The sequence below is a fragment of the Heloderma suspectum genome, chromosome 13 (genome assembly GCF_057233095.1).
Source record: "Heloderma suspectum isolate Gila_16-S chromosome 13, 16-S_ref, whole genome shotgun sequence".
Lineage (NCBI taxonomy): Eukaryota > Metazoa > Chordata > Lepidosauria > Squamata > Helodermatidae > Heloderma > Heloderma suspectum.
In genome coordinates, this window is record NC_139470.1 from 15,467,927 (window position 1) to 15,480,484 (window position 12,558).

The window sequence follows — 12,558 nt, forward strand, 5'->3', positions numbered from 1 at the left end:
CATTATTATCTTTTAGGCACCTGGCACAGTACTTCCTGTTTGCCTGAGCTTTTAATCACAACTGATTGCTTTTATGGTCTGTTTTCCTCCTGAATTAGTATCTTGGCTGTTATTACTTTGTATTTTTTCTGCTGTTCTTAGTTGGTTGTAATATTGTAGAGTTATTAGAATCATCATCACCAACTGCCTTGGGGCACTGGCAGTAAGGCAGCATAGAAATAAAACAAAATCCATAGATAAAGTGGAGATACTTAGATTTATAAAAATACAGTATGAAGTAGCCTGGAAGAATGACCTGTTGTTGTCATCAGGGGAGGTGGACATGTCACGGACTTTGAGCACTCTGACATTACATCGATTTTTCAGTTGGGGAGAGATGCCTTCCTCTGGAAGAGCCAGTGAGCCCTAAAAGGTGTGTAACTTTGGCTGGATTGTTGCCATATTGTCCTTTCAGGACTGGCATTCGTGTTACATGCTGCCTTCCAACTTACGAGTGAATTGGGTTCACAGTAGAGGGCAAAGATGGAAGAGCTTAACGCAAATGCTACAATCGTAATGCTATAATCCATGGGCTTTCTTCAGAGCACGTATGCATCCAATCCTGCTATACGCATGTCATGAAATTGTCTTGGGTTTTTATTTTTTTGGAAATGTTTGAATTGTTAGTATATTGCTTAGTTATCAATTAAATGTAGAGCATTGTAATAACAATGTGTTGTAATAGCATCATAAGTTTGGTACAACACCAGGGAGCATTCCAGAGTTATGAAGTACTTAATGTAAGAAAATCCAGAAATACACCTTTGGAAGACAGAGGGCTGGCATTTATCTCAGATATAATAGTCCTTACGCCCTTTAACATTCTGTGGGAAGTCCTTTAACTGCCAGGTAGAGTGCTTCAAATTATGAGGCTGGGCTTTGAAGAGAACGGCTTTACCTTTTGTCTTTGATGTATTCTATAAGTCTTGCAATGTTCGTAAGGATGCCACAGAGAATTGGATAGGAAATTAATAGTGCTTTTAAGAGAACCCCTTACCTGGCCAGCCCGAATCTTGTTTCAGTTGATCAATGATTGCCTTTTCCAGGGACGATTTGGATCTCGTGCTTATGCTCAAGTGGATAATTTTTAAAGTACCAGTTCTGACATCAGTACATGGCAACCTTAGATAACTACTGGAACCCCAGCACTCAGGTGCAGCCCACTGCCAATTCCTCTCTGGATCCCCTAAAAAAAAAAATGCAGCTGGAACTCTGGGAGTCAGCAATTTCCCACAATGCCCTAGAGCGACTCTACATCCAGGGCATTATAGAGAATTAAAATGGTGTTTCCCAGTCACTGGGTGCTGTTCCTTATTGCCACCACCGCTAGATACATTTGTTAGGGCATGCTGAAGTCAAAGGGGACCAGCTATAGGGCACTTTGGCTGAGGGCCTATTTAAACCCAGAGCTGTCTGTCTGTACTATGGAATTGGGGTGCAGAACCTCTTTCAGCCTGATGCCCAAATTCAGTTTTGGAGAAGCTCTTGGGGGGCAAATTCCAGTGGTGGGGCCAAAGACAATGGGGCGAGGGCCAATTTTAGACTATTTTAGCTTGAAGCCCTTCCTGCCAGTAACTAAGCCTTAGGAGAGGCATTTCGACCTTTTGGAATGAGGGAAAAATGGCACAAATGCTGGGAAACCCCTGAACAATGGGTGGCTGGGGGAAAGGCAAGGGTCCTTGGCCTTCTGGGGAACTACAGAGGGCTGGATTTGACCCCTGGGCTTGGGATTCTGCACCCCTGTTGTAGAAGACACTATTGCTTGATTTTGGTTGGTTTGAGACTTGGACTGGGGAGATCTGAGTTCGGATCCCTACTGCAGTCGTGATGATTGACCTCGGGACAGCCAACTGGCTTCCCAGTGCAGCTCTGAGGATAGAAGTGTAAGCTGGAAGAGCTTTTTTTTACCTCTTTCCTCCCCACTGCCTTTTCCTTCTGTGTTGTGTCTTTTTTAGATTGTAAGCATGAGGGCAGGGACTGTCTTCTTTGCTCATTAATTGTAAGCCACTCCAGGAGCCTTTTTTGGCTGAGGAGCAGGATAAAAATACTATAGATAGATAGATAGATAGATAGATAGATAGATAGATAGCAGAGGGAAAACAGGTGAGCAGGGCTCCTTTGCAATTCTGTCTTACCTTTATAGCCCTGGCTAGCTTCTTCCCACTGCTGCTCCAGCCAATTGGGTTAGAATGCCTTGTTGTTTTTTTAAAAAAACCAAACACAAGGGTTTTGTGGCTGTTGGAATCCTTGCAAAGTATGCTAGACTAAGGGTGCAATCCTGTGCTTCTTTAGACAGAAAACATGCATAGGATTGCAGCCTTTGTATAGCATCCTTTGCTGGGGCATGTTGGGAGCTGTCGGACTTTTTTGTCTGCCTAAACATGTATAGGATGGCCCTCTAAGTGGATCTTGCCCTGATCCGGCAAGGCTGTTCTTATGATCTGAAGCATGAGTGTATGCTCAGAGCTTTTCTCCCCCTCTCCTAATACTAGAACTGTGATGCAGCCAGCGAAGCTGAACAGTGGGAGATTCAGGACAGGAAAAAAGGGAGTTCTTCGCAGATGTTCAGCTGTTGCATTCGCTAGCTCAGGATGTAGTGATGGCTGCCAACTTGCACAGCTTTCGGAGTGGATTAGACTGATGCATGGAGGAGAAAGCTATCGATGGCTACTAGTCATTGTTACCTCCAGGGTCACAGCCAGTATGCCTCTCAATACCAATTATGGATGAACATGACCGAGAGAGTGCTGGGGCGCTCATGTCCTGCTTGTGGGCTTCCCATAGGCACCTGGTTGGCCACGGTTGGAACAGAATGCTGGACTTGTCAAGGGCTCCTTGGAGGCCTCTCTCAGTCTAATCCAGTAGCCAAGTCCAGACGCAGACAAATGGATTCTTTTCAAAGCTTTATTCCTCTTTTACAACTTAAGAACTCTACTGTTAGCAACTTGATATGAGCAGCACAGTACCTATGCCCTAAGTTGGAACAGTTGGTCCCCATTTGAAAGGGAATTACTGGCAGACCCCTGAACTTAAGGACTAGGGAGAGTCCCTCCCCTTTTCCCTTGGATCCTCTGGGCGCAGCCGTTGTTTGCGCGCCAACCGGGCACTACGCCTCCTTTCTGCGCCCTCCATTTGGCGCCGCACTCTGTGTCGGCGTCGCACGTCCATCAAGTCTGCTTCCTATGCTCTGTCACTCCCAGGCCTGCTATCTAAGCTAGGAATGCTGGTGGGAGGAATCTCCGTCAGCTGTTGGCCCTGGGGAAGAGGAGCGCACTCATTTCCCAGGAGCGACTCCTCTTCCTCAGAATCAGAACTACTCTGGGATTCTATGGGCTCAGTGTCCACCCTGACAGGACTAGACCCAGCGTGGCCCTTCCATTCTTAACACTGATTAACCATGCCGCAAATGTTAATAGAGCCTGAGAATGCATTTTTGCTTTACAGATGCAAAACACTCTGATGGATAGCAATTCTAGTGGAATGCCCTCCCCTTGGAGGCCTAATTGGCGCAGACATGGGTCTCGTTTCAGCGCCAAGTAAAAACGTGGCTTTTTACCAAAGCCTTTGAGGGCTGAATGCATTCCCTAGCACATTGTTTGAACTGTTTTATTGTTTTAGATTTTAAGTGGTATTAGCTTGTTTAATAGTTTTATATGTTTTTAGGTGTTTATTTATTGTTTTATACTGTTTAAATTGATTTTATCTGTACGCCATCCTGAGATCTTAATGATATAGGGCGGGATAGAAATGTTTTGTTGTTGTTGTTCAGTCGTTCAGTCGTGTCTGACTCTTTGTGACCCGATGGACCATAGCACGCCAGGTCTTCCTGGCCTGCGTTCTCTCCCGGAGTGTGCTCAAGTTCATATTCATTGCATCGGTGATACTATCTAGCCATCTCATCCTTTGCCGTCCCCTTCTCCTTTTGCCTTCAGTCTTTCCCAGCATCAGGGTCTTTCCCGAGAGTTTTCTCTTTGCATTAGGTGGCCAAAATATTTGAGCTTCAGTATCTGTCCTTCCAATGAGCAGTCAGGGTTGATTTCCTTTAGGATTGACTGATATGACCTCCTTGCAGTCCAGGGGACTCGTAAGAGTCTTCTCCAGCACCACAGTTCGAAAGCATCAATTCTTCGGCGCTCAGCCTTCCTTATAGTCCAGCTGTCACAGCCATACATTACTACTGGGAAAACCATAGCTTTGATTAGACGGACCTTTGTCGGCAAGGTGATGTCTCTGCTTCTTACTATGCTGTCTAGGTTTGCCATAGCTTTCCTCCCAAGGAGCAAGCGTCTTTTAATTTCATGGCTACAGTCACCATCTGTGGTGATCTTGGAGCCCAAGAAAGTAAAATCTGTCACTGGTTCCATTTCTTCCCCTTCTATATGCCAGGAAGTGATGGGGCCAGATGCCATGATCTTAGTTTTTTTTAAATGTTGAGTCTCAAACCAGCTTTTGCACTCTCCTCTTTCACCCTCAACAAGAGCTCTTTAGATCCGCTTTCTGCCACTAGGGTGGTATTGTCTGCATATCGGAGGTTGTTGATAATTCTCCCAGCAATCTTAATTCCGACCTGTGATTCATCCAACCCGGCGTTTCTCATGATGTACTCTGCATATAAGTTAAATAAGCAGGGTGACAATATGCAGCCTTGTCGTACTCCTTTCCCAATTTTTAACCACTCGGTTGTTCCATGTCTGGTTCTTACTGTTGCTTCTTGACCCTCGTACAGGTTTCTCAGGAGACAGGTAAGGTGGTCTGGTACTCCCATCATTTTAAGAATTTGCCACAGTTTGTTGTGATCCACACAATCAAAGGCTTTAGTGTAGTCAATGAAGCAGAAATAGACGTTTTTCTGGAATTCTCTTGCTTTCTCCATGATCCAGCGGAAGTTGGCGATTTGATCTCTAGTTCCTCTACCTCTTCGAAACCCTGCTTGTATTTCTGGTAGTTCTCGGTTCGCATACTGCTGAAGCCTAGCTTGTAGGATTTTGAGCATCACCTTGCTGGCATGTGAAATGAGCGCAATTGTGCGGTAGTTTGAACACTCTTTGGCGTTGCCCTTCTTTGGAACTGGAATGTAAACTGACCTTTTCCAGTCTTGCAGCCATTGTTGAGTGTTCCAAATTTGTTGGCATACTGAATGCAGCACTTTAACAGCATCATCTTTTAGGATTTTAAATAGCTCAGCTGAAATACTGTCATCTCCACTAGCTTTGTTGTTAGTAATGCTTCCTAAGGCCCACTTGACTTCACTCTCTAGGATGTCCGGCTCAAGTTCAGTGACTGCACTATCATGGCTATCAGGGACTTTCAGATCTTTCCGGTATAGTTCTTCTGTGTATTCTTTCCACCTCTTCTTAATCTCATCTGCTTCTGTTAGGTCCCTGCCTTCTTTGTCCTTTATCATGCCCGTCTTTGCACAAAACGTTCCCTTGAGATCTCCAATTTTCTTGAAGAGATCTCTAGTCTTTCCCATTCTGTTGTTTTCCTCTATTTCTTTGCATTGTTCATTTAAGAAGGCCTTCTTGTCTCTCCTTGTTATTCTTTGGAACTCTGCATTCAGTTGGATATATCTTCCCCTTTCTCCCTTGCTTTTCACTTCCCTTCTTTCATCAGCTACTTGTAAAGCTTCATCAGACAGCCACTTGGCTTTCTTGCACTTCTTTTTCTTTGGGATGGATTTCGTTGCTGCCTCCTGAACAATGTTATGGACCTCCGTACATAGTTCCTCAGGCACTCTGTCTATCAGGTCTAATTCCTGAAATCTATTCCTCACCTCCACTGTATATTCATAAGGGATATGATTTAGGTCATACCTGAATGGTTTAGTGGTTTCCCCTACGTTCTTCAATTTCAGCCGAAATTTTGCAAGAAGCAGCTCATGATCTGAGCCACAGTCAGCTCCAGGTCTTGTTTTGACTGACTGTATGGAGCTTCTCCATCTTTGGTTGCAAAGGACATAATCAATCTGGTTTCGATATTGACCATCTGGTGATGTCCACGTGTAGAGTCGCCTCTGGTGCTGTTGGAAAAGAGTGTTTGCTGTGATCAGCGTGTTCTCTTGGCAAAACTCTATTAGCTTTTGTCCTGCTTCATTTTGTACACCAAGGCCATGCCTGCCTGTTATCCCAGTGATTTCTTGACTTCTTACTTTAGCATTCCAATCCCCTATGATGAAGAGGACATTTTTTTTGGTGTTAGTTCTAGAAGGTGTTGTAGGTCTTCATAGAACCGATCAACCTCAGCTTCTTCGGCCTCAGTGGTTGGGGCATAGACTTGAATTACTGTGATGTTGAATGGTTTGCCTTGGATTTGTACTGAGATCATTCTATCGTTTTTAAGATTGTACCCCAGTACTGCTTTCCCCACCCTTTTGTTGACTATGAGTGCTACTCCATTTCTTCTAAGGGATTCTTGCCCACAGTAGTAGATACGATGGTCACCTGAATTGAATTTGCCCATGCCTGTCCATTTTAGTTCGCTGATTCCCAAGATGTCAATTTTCAATCTTGCCATCTCATGTTTGACCACCTCCAGCTTACCTTGATTCATTGATCTGACATTCCAGGTTCCTAAACAATATTGTTCTTTACAGCATCGGATTTTCTTTTCACCACCAGACACATCCACAGCTGAGTGTCCTTTCGGCTTTGGCCCAGCCGCTTCACTCTTTCTGGCGCTACTTGGAAATACCCTCTGCTCTTCCCCAGTAGTATATTGGACACCTTCCGACCTGAGGGGCTCATCTTCCGGCGTCATCTCTTTTAGCCTTGTGATACGTTCCATGGGGTTTTCTTGGCAAGAATACTGGAGTGGGCTGCCATTTCCTTCTCCAATGGACCACATTTTGTCAGAACTCTCTGCCATGACCTGTCCGTCTTGGGTGGCCCTGCACGGCATAGCTTATGGCTTCACTGAGTTACGCAAGCCCCTTCGCCACAACAAGGCAGTGATCCATGAAGGGGAGAAATGTTTTAAATAAATACAAAAAATAAAAACAAATGGTGTGTTTTTTGTTTTTTTTTAAGATTACACATGACTGAAGTCAGGCCACCCTTTCCCCTCAAAACATGTGTGGCCTCCTCCCAACCATGCCTTCCGTTGTTTTTGCCTCTTGTCCTAGAGAGCTGGAAAGCAGACAGCAGCAGTACTTGCAAGCAATCGAGAAAGCCTGACCCTGACATAGACACACCCCACTGAACATCCTGCTCCTGCCCAGGGGTGTCAGAAACTACCCGTGCCACCTGTGTTGTAGTTCGGTCTTAGCAATAAGCTTGTTGATTCACTCAGCATTTGCTATTGGCCTGGTCTCTCTTTGAGAACAGCTGGATAATTTGCTGTGCCATCCACAACATTCCTGCTAGTCTCATGAGGACTAGTAGTTATTGGCTGGTCTTCTGGCATAGTTGCTGAGTGACCTGCAAAGATCAGGTGTGCTGATGCAGCACACGTGGTCAGTCTTAGAAGTTTACTAAATGAAGTCAGCCAAAAGAAATTATCCTTATGGTAATGCAGACTCACCTACTTAATAAATTAAAACAAAATCAGACAAAACCCACACACAAAACTGCTAGTGCTGCAAGGGCGCCTGTGAAGCTACAGCACACACAGCTGGGAGCCAGGAAGGCAGAAGGAGAGAATCAAACCTCGGGACCTTGTTAACTGCAGTTTCCTGATTGCTACTATTGAGCTACCAATCACCCGCTGTCGCTGTAGACTGCTTGGTAGGAAATGAAAGTCAAGAGGACGCACATACAGTCATTCCTGTCCAACACAGTACAGGATCGTGAAAACCTGAATTCTCTGAATTTCAGTCAGAATGGTACCTTCTTCATGATGTGACAGAAGGAAATAGATCTGGCCTCAGAGTATGAGCACCATAAGGCAGGTCTTATCAGGGTTGGATCTCAGCCTCTGTTCCAAATTGGAAGGGAGGCTGAGTGGAATGGAGGAGAACAGATTGCCCTGGGTCCATTCTGCTATGGTTCCATGAGTTTGATCTGCCTTCTCTGATTTAACATGAAGAGCTTAATTCCGGGACTGGCGTATGCACAGTTTCTATAGCTGTCATTTCTTTCCATTTCTTTCCTCATCTCTTTTTCCTGTGCCTTTCCAGTGCACATGAGAGATCATTAAACAAGAATGGCATGTCTGAGCAGACAAGCTCAGGATTTTATAAATGTGCATAAGCTTTTGTGCACATTAGTACAATGGAATGGAAAACAAGATGGAAACAAAGGAAGGAAATTAAAGCTGCAACACATTGCGCATGTGCAGTGGTCTCTCTGAGATCCAGTTGTCAAAATGGCCTAATGGTATATTTCTGTCCTGTCCTGTCACAACTCTCGTGTCACAGCTGAAGTTGGCTGCAGTAGAGGCTCTTACTGGTATGGCAGCGTCATGTCAAGTGCAGCTGGGTTCCATTTGATAAGGCAAAGTCATGTCAGGTATGGCAGTCACATTCAGTTGGGCCAAGCTATGTTCAGGCACAGCAGAGCGTGTCAGAACCCTGGACAGAGCATGGTGGAAGGTGTTGGCTGGAACATTCTCAACCACAAAATGGAGAGCTGTTGTCTCAGCAAGGTATGGAGACCTTCTGAAGCCTGGCTGGTCTGGTCCTAGAAATGTGAAGGGCTGGGAAAAAAACAGACATTTAGAGATACACCAGGTCACACTCAGTTTCCCAACATGTGACTAGAGTCACCATATCATAATATGTCAAGAAAATGTACATTCTTTGGGTTTTGTTCTATAGGGTTCTCTATTTCTCAGCTTATTCTGGTTAGATGGTGTAGGGGTCTAAAAACCACATGTGAGAGAAATGATATAGGTTATCCTACCACATGTAAGGTATCCTGTGTTTCTTTTTTTAAAAAACCCAACAACTCATTGCTACCATTTTTTAATAAACTTCCTAATTAGGCCTCACCTTTAAGGGAATGCACAGCTTCAACTGACAGTTCCCTGGGACTGCAGACTGTGGCCTTCATTCATTGGCCAGAGAAGCAAGGACCACAAGGATGCTGCAGCCCCTGCCTCACAGGAGGAACATCATGGCAAGGGGGAGACCCCCTAGCTTCATCCACTGGCCAGAGAAGGAACAGCTGCAGGGAGCTTGTTTCACCCTACCCTGCTGGAAAGAATACCCATGAAACTAAGAATTGGTGTCAGAGTTTCCTTTTTTGTCTCCTCCCTCTGAATCCTTTTCCTTTTGTGGCATATCTTTTAGATGATAAGCTTGAAGGTAGGGATGTTGGAGGAATCTGTTTGGGGGTGGAGTTTGACAATCTTTTATTGGCTCATCCCCCCCCCCCCCCGATTTAAGTTAATCTTCCACCAGCTGGCCCAACTTGGTTTGCAGCAAATTGGGCCAGCTAGTGGATTTCCCATTTTTTATTTTATTTGCAGAAATAGATATAGCCACAATTTGCACAAATGTCTATTTTGCAAATGCAAGCTGAATCAGACACACTGCAGAAGTCCGGAGAGGCCAAAAAGGGCCAGATTTCCCAACGATGGACATCTCTACGTGAGGGCAGGAACTGTCTTAATATTAATCTTTGCAATGCTGCCCTGGGAGCCTTTTTCAACAGAACAGTGGGATAAAAATGCTGTAAATAAATAAGTAAATACATAAGTAAGTAAATAAATAAATGCTATGTACATCAAACCTAAAGTGTATTGCTTTAGCACTTAGGAATGGGCATGAAATAGGGCACTATTTCAAACTGTTCAAGATGTACCAGAACACTTTATAGTAATTTGCAAAGTTGGTTGTGGTGGTGAAAGAAAAGGTAAACAAGCGTTTTAATCCTGAAATCCATGAAAAGGACCCATTAGGCATGTCAGTTTTGTATATGTAGATTTGCTTTGCTCTTGAACTGGTAAATGAGGGTTGCTTTGGTACAGAGCCAAATAATATATTGAGGCAATTTCATGCCTCATGAATTATAGAAGAGAATGCTTGGTACGTGGAGCTTGCATCTTCGCCTGGCTGGCTTGCCCACCCCCACTCCCCCTTTTGGTTTAATCCCTTTGGGAATCTTGGTTTGAGCCATCTTCCAGAGGCTGCATGATGTCTCTGAAAGCCTGCAGACTCCTTCAGCAGAATGGAAGGAATTCTAAATATGAGCCCCTTTCCCCCCTTGACTGGAGCCTTTTCCCACCTTCTTCATTTTGCTAACTCCCAGAGGGTAGCAAAAATGCTTTGATCTTATCATAATGGTCAGCCCTGGTTACAAAGGAAAACACTTTTCTGAACTTGGGGCTCTTCGGCACAATGTGTTTTGAAATCCCTTCTGTCTTCTTGGCTCTTTGGGAATCAAGAGTTGCTAGCTTTAAAGAAAGAAAGAAAGAAAGAAAGAAAGAAAGAAAGAAAGAAAGAAGCGGGTATGTTTTTAGGGAGGAAGGCTCAACCATATTGATTGCTTTGTTTACTTAGAATCTCTCACACAACCGAAAATCTTCTGTTTCAGGGGCAAGGAATTTGTTCAGCTCTGAGGGTGACAGCAGGAATAGATTGTGAACCCAAGGGCTGTCTCTAATTTGCATGTTTTAGTTGCAAGTCATTAACTGAATCCGTATATTGTTTTTGTAGACTTGGCCAAACACTGGTTGGTGGACAAGTCACGTGCATTTTATAAATTCCAGAGGGGTTGTCGCATTAAGCCTGTTAAAGGCAGAAAAAGCTGTGGCACTGTACAGCAGGCTTCCCCAGCCTGGTGCCCTCTAGAGGGACTACAGCTCCCATCATTCCCCAGCCAGGACCTCTAGAGGGCACCAAGTTGGGGAATGGTGCCATATAGATTAACCACATTATTGTGTCCAGTTTAATAGATCAATTGACCTGAAAGAAAAAGTCAAGCTGACATACCTATCTTTACATGTGGGATTATTCAGGATTGGATGTGGGATTGTCCTAATGTATGTGTATTTCCTTAAGCCATCCTGTGAGTGTGTGTATCAAAACTTGATTGAAGTAGTGTGTCCAGGCCCCATGGAGCCAGAGGCAATCAACAAGGTTGGAGACAGGGAGTCATGTTCCAGAGTGTGGAGAGAAGGATTCAAAGCAGGGAGAGGGGACCTATGCCCCTCCAGATGTTCTTGGACTCCAATTCCCATCAGCACCAGACTGGCCAGTGGTAAGGGATCCTGGGAGTTGTAGTTCCCAATCTGGAGGGTCACCAGTTCCCCTTCTCTGGTCTAGAGGCTGAAGATGTGGTCTGAGATGGGTCGTATTCCACAGCAGGCAGATGAAGAGAGGAGGGGTGCGAATCTGTTCAGCAGCTTCGCTCAAGGCCGAGTTGCTTAGACTGAGGAAGCCAGCCCAGAGCAGCAGTTAAATAGACCATCCAGGCCCCTGTTGCTTCCTCATATCACCTGGCCAGGGTGGGCCAACGGGCTGCAGTAACCTCTTTGGCCATTATGTGGGTAGCACTGCAGTCCTCAGTCATTGTATACAGTGACACTGGGTGTGTGGGTGTTATCAGTGCCGGCTCCAGCTTTTGGAGGGTCTTTGGGCAAGACCCTCTCCATGGGCCCTACTTCCTCACTGAGTCTGTCTTCTCACACCATTGTCAGGTGAATATACATGTCTGTCTGTCTGTCTGTCTGTCTGTCTCTCTTTATGTCTATATCTATCAATTTATATCGCACACTGGTTTGTCATTGTAAAAGTTTGTTTTCCAAATCTTGCTTCCAGTCCCCTGACTACCTTTCCTGGCACATTTTCAGATGCATCTCTTTTTTCTCTGCAGGCTTAGAGCATGCTCGTTGTTTAAAAATGCAAGTTTAGATTCTCACAATTCTAAGGAGAGCCTCTGCTCGAAGCACAGAAGTACCTTGGGTGGGAGTGACAAGATGTCCCTCTTCTGTTTTTCTTGTAAAAAGGATAGAAAGCAATTGGACTGACCTGAACTCCCCCACCCCTGGTGAATAGGATTTTAATTGCACTCATGATGGGACTAATTAAGGCACAGAGGGCTGGTGTACATGCTAAGAGTATAGCAAGGAAATCCATGGCTCAGCTCTGACTCCAGCTGTGAACTCACTAGGGCAGCCTTTCCCTCCAGATGTGTTGGACTACAACTCCCATAATTCACAGGCAGGAATTATGGGAGTTGCAGTGCAACACTTCTGGATAACACCTGGCTGGGAAAGGCTACACTCGGTGGACTTAGGCAAGGCTCTCTCCTCCCCCTACCCTTATGTATTGGCCCCAGGCCTGTAACCAAGTCACCTGTAGTTCTAGAGGGGCTTAGAGATCCATAATGCTTGCTTGGGTTCATTATTGATGCAATTCCCTTGCTAGTGGGCCTCTGAGCATGTGAGTTGAGTCAAAGGTCGATAGTAGTGGCCTCAGTGCATTCCATACTAATGAGCTAGAGGGCCTTATCAAGGTGTGCCTGGGAAGTGAGGCTTGTTTGCCTTAAAGTTGCAGGTGTCTGTAGTTCTGGGAAAGCTCTGACTGTTTCCCTTCTGACCAAGCACTGCTAGTCTATGCTGGAAATGAATGCCGATTAA

The 12,558-nt window shown here is 45.0% G+C and overlaps 1 protein-coding gene across 1 annotated transcript in view; it reads left to right on the forward strand.

Moving 5' to 3' along the window:
• Positions 1-12,558, forward strand: part of ARVCF (ARVCF delta catenin family member) — a 641,936-nt gene that overhangs the window by 93,966 nt on the left and 535,412 nt on the right. The gene's annotated exons all lie outside the window — the stretch shown is intronic.